The sequence below is a fragment of the Alligator sinensis genome, unplaced genomic scaffold (genome assembly GCF_000455745.1).
Source record: "Alligator sinensis unplaced genomic scaffold, ASM45574v1 scaffold1205_1, whole genome shotgun sequence".
Classification (NCBI taxonomy): domain Eukaryota; kingdom Metazoa; phylum Chordata; order Crocodylia; family Alligatoridae; genus Alligator; species Alligator sinensis.
This window is the reverse complement of record NW_005842834.1, coordinates 659,181-663,677: the sequence shown is the minus strand read 5'-3', so window position 1 is coordinate 663,677 and position 4,497 is coordinate 659,181. Positions and strand designations below refer to the sequence as shown.

Below are 4,497 nucleotides of genomic sequence, written 5' to 3'. Positions count from 1 at the left end.
ACGCTGCCCTCCATGGTTAAATCCCCTGTGTCGACCCCTTCGGCGGCGGCGGCGGCGGCGGCGGCATCAGCGGACTGCAGGTAGGCGTCGGAAAAGCCGTCCACGAGCAGGATGTTGAGGGTGGCGGAGGAGGACAGGGGCGACTCCCCGCTGTCCCTGACGAGCACAATAAGCCTGTGCTTCACCGTGTCGCGCTCCGTCAGCGGCCGGCTCGTCCTCACTTCGCCGCTGTGCAGCGCCACGGCGAAGAGCCCCGGCTCCGTGGCGCGGAGCAGCTGGTAGGACAGCCAGGCGTTCTGCCCCGCGTCCGCGTCCACCGCCACCACCTTGGTCACCAGGTAGCCCGGCTCGGCCGAGCGCGGCACCAGCTCGCTCCACGCCGCCGTGCTGTTCTGCAGCGGGTGCAGCACGAAGGGCGCGTTGTCGTTCTCGTCCAGCACCACGACGCGCAGCACGGCCTCGGAGCTGAGCGCCGGGGACCCGGCGTCCGTCGCTCTCACGCCCACCTCCAGCTGCCTCGTCTGCTCGTAGTCCAGGGAGCGCAGCGCGTACACGCTGCCGTCCGCCGAGTTCACCGCCACGTAGGCGAGCACGGGCAGGGCCCCGGCGCCGGCGCCGGCGGGCACGAGCGAGTAGGTCACTCGGGCGTTGTGCTCCGCGTCCGCGTCGGCGGCGCGCACTGTGCCGATCGCCGTGCCGGGCGCCGTGTTCTCCCGCACGTGCATGGTGTAGGCCGCCTGGCTGAACACGGGCGCGTTGTCGTTGATGTCGGACACTCTCACCCTGATCCTCTGCTCGGCGGACAGGCTGGGGGCGCCCTGGTCCCGCGCCACGATCGTGATGTTGTACTCCGACACGCTCTCGCGGTCCAGCGCCCGCTCCGTGACCAGCGCGTACGAGTTTTTTGGTAATGGTGTAAGTGTAAAAGGCACGTGGTCCCATGAGAGTCGGTGAGAAGATCCCGTTCCTTCCCGGAGCCCGTCACGACGCAGCCCCCCTGCTGCGGCGGGGCGGGCACGAGGGGCCTCAGGAACCGGAATTCGCTGCTCCCCGACCCCGTGCTCAAGCACACTTCGTATCGGTAACTCCTGGACAGGGTGCCGGTCCCCGACACATCCACCCAGTCTCTCGGCAAGTTGCCGTCGCCATACAACGTGCCGGGAGCACTGGTGTACTGCTCCCCGCCCCCTCTCCTCCGGCACACCTTGAGCAGGACAAATGTCACGACGGACAGCAGGAAGAGGAAGGACACGAGGCACAGGGAGACGGTTAGGTACATGGTTAAAGCGCCTGTGTCGGCCCCTTCGGCGGCGGCGGCGGCGGCGGCATCAGCGGACTGCAGGTAGGCGTCGGAAAAGCCGTCCACGAGCAGGATGTTGAGGGTGGCGGAGGAGGACAGGGGCGACTCCCCGCTGTCCCTGACGAGCACAATAAGCCTGTGCTTCACCGTGTCGCGCTCCGTCAGCGGCCGGCTCGTCCTCACTTCGCCGCTGTGCAGCGCCACGGCGAAGAGCCCCGGCTCCGTGGCGCGGAGCAGCTGGTAGGACAGCCAGGCGTTCTGCCCCGCGTCCGCGTCCACCGCCACCACCTTGGTCACCAGGTAGCCCGGCTCGGCCGAGCGCGGCACCAGCTCGCTCCACGCCGCCGTGCTGTTCTGCAGCGGGTGCAGCACGAAGGGCGCGTTGTCGTTCTCGTCCAGCACCACGACGCGCAGCACGGCCTCGGAGCTGAGCGCCGGGGACCCGGCGTCCGTCGCTCTCACGCCCACCTCCAGCTGCCTCGTCTGCTCGTAGTCCAGGGAGCGCAGCGCGTACACGCTGCCGTCCGCCGAGTTCACCGCCACGTAGGCGAGCACGGGCAGGGCCCCGGCGCCGGCGCCGGCGGGCACGAGCGAGTAGGTCACTCGGGCGTTGTGCTCCGCGTCCGCGTCGGCGGCGCGCACTGTGCCGATCGCCGTGCCGGGCGCCGTGTTCTCCCGCACGTGCATGGTGTAGGCCGCCTGGCTGAACACGGGCGCGTTGTCGTTGATGTCGGACACTCTCACCCTGATCCTCTGCTCGGCGGACAGGCTGGGGGCGCCCTGGTCCCGCGCCACGATCGTGATGTTGTACTCCGACACGCTCTCGCGGTCCAGCGCCCGCTCCGTGACCAGCGCGTACGAGTCCCGGAACGTCGCCTTCAGGGAGAAGGGCAGCGCGTCCTCTATGGAGCAGGCTGCCCTCCCGTTGTCCCCGGAGTCGCGGTCCCTGACGCTGAGCAGGGCCACCACCGTCTCGGGGGGCGCGTCCTCGGGGATGGGGCTCATGAGCGATGTCAGGGTCACCTCTGGCGCGTTGTCGTTCACATCCACCACCTCCACCAGGACTTTAGTGTGTGAAAACAGCCCCCCGCCGTCTGTGGCTCGAACATCCAGGTCGTAAGTTTTCATAACTTCGAAATCTAGTTCCGCAGTCAATCGAATGTCCCCTGACCCGGCGTTGATACGAAACATGTTGATATTTTCGATAGATTTCTCTCTGAAGGAGTAGGAGATTTCCCCGTTGGTTCCCTCGTCTAAGTCAGTGGCAGAAACAGCAACAACTAGGTAACCTTTGGGGCTGTTTTCTAGAACCTGGGCTTTGTAATTTGCCCGGGAGAAAACGGGAGGGTTGTCGTTGGCATCGAGGACGATGACTCGGATTTGCGCGGTGCCGGACCTCGGCGGGGAGCCGCCGTCCACAGCTGTGAGTAAAAGAATCATTTCTGGCTCCTCTTCCCTGTCTAAAGCTTTACCCAGAATCAGTTCTGCGTACTTAACTCCGTTACTCCGATCACCAGTGTAGACAGAGAAATAACGATTAGTATTAAGGCTGTAGTTCTGGAGGCTATTGTTACCCACATCGAAATCCTGGGCGTTTTCCAAGGGAAACCGCGCCCCCGGGGCCGTTGTTTCCAGGATTTTTAAGGTAAATTCGTATTCTAAAAACAGTGGGGAATGATCGTTTATGTCGGTAACCCGCACCTCGGCCCGGTACGACTGCAAGGGATTCTCCAGGACTAGCTCAAAGCGAACAAGGCAGGGCTCCGTCTGCCCGCACAGTTCCTCGCGGTCCAGTTTCTCTTTGATAAGCAAGTCCCCAGTCTTGCCATTCAGCTGGAAATGCCGGCTCGCGGCGTCCGACACCAGGCGGGCCCTGCGAGCAGACAGGCTCCTGGGCTCCAGCCCCACATCCTTTGCCACATTAGCCACGAAGGACCCGCTCTCCATTTCCTCCGGCACCGAGTACCGCGGCCCCCCCCCGCCCGCGAGCCGATCGCCCCCACGCACAGGAGCAGAAGGACAGACGCGGCTTGCCTGCTCCGCTTTGTTCTGCTCTCGGTGTCCGCCATTGTGTCTGCAGGAGGCGGCACGGGTCGATCCGGAAGAAATATCGCTAGTCCCCATTCATCCCACCAGCGCGATCTGCTAAGGGTTCGCTTTACATGCCACTGGTTGTGCAGACATCTTCTGTGATATTCTCAAAATCTAGAGACAAGATTGCTGCTTCTTGCGTCCTGGAAATAAGTGCTTTTGTACCGGAGAGCCGAGATGTCAGCTGCTGCTGGTCACGCTTTCCTTGTATTAGTGAACAGCGCCACCAAGCGACAGGACGTTATGCTCCTTACTATTCTATTCTTAAAAGTGCGTAGACCAGTATGTTGGAAAGCGTCCTAGTCACAGAGTAGCTACCTAAGCAATACTGCATTTGTTTTAATCTATTTCTATACTTACATGTATAAAAAAGAAAACCAAAAGGCGGGTTTATTGATATTTCAATTTTACATCATTATTATATCGAGTGAAATGTAGGAAGAGTGAATGAAAGAAAATAAAAGAGAGAAACTGGGATTCGATTTAAAAAAAAAGATTTTAGAAATTATTTTTATTGTTATAGTTACTAACACCTTTCTAGGAGATGCTTATGAAATAAACCTGGTATGTCTCGAGATATAAGAGACTGAATTCTTAAAATACACTTTGGATCATAAACTTCCTCGAAAAATTATGCATTGAAAATATTTATCCATTGGTTTCTCCAGTTTCACCGATTTGAGGACTTACAATGGGCACAAAAAACATTTCTGTTTGTTTAGATTTCTTTAAGTTGTTTTTTGTTATTTTTCCTGCCTAGGTGTTTGGGAGTTTGATCATTTAAATGTATTCTCCTTAAATGGTTAATTATTAATACTGACTAGAACCCTCTAGTTAGAAAATATGGCTACTTTTTTTCTCTTTGACATACCTGCCAGAACCGTGGCAGTTTTGGAGGAGGCACAGATTATCCATCCTATGTTATTACTTGTTGGTATATTTCCATACAAAAGAGAACGTATGTCATGTGAGTTTCAAGAAAAAATGCATATAGTAGAAGACTATTTTCTGGGGTAAATTTTCGACTAGTTTTACTCAGGCCAGGGTTACCCCCTTCTGCCTCCCGGTTAAAAGTGTTACGTTTATGTAATGCTCCATTTTCCCTA

At 58.1% G+C, this 4,497-nt stretch overlaps 1 protein-coding gene and 1 pseudogene across 1 annotated transcript in view; both read right to left on the bottom strand.

The window, feature by feature from the left end:
* LOC102384383 overlaps positions 1–3,544 on the bottom strand; it is a 4,083-nt pseudogene extending 539 nt beyond the window's left edge.
* The window catches only part of LOC106721792 (protocadherin beta-16-like), a 22,821-nt gene that overhangs the window by 955 nt on the left and 17,369 nt on the right, over positions 1–4,497 (bottom strand). The window lies entirely within an intron of this gene.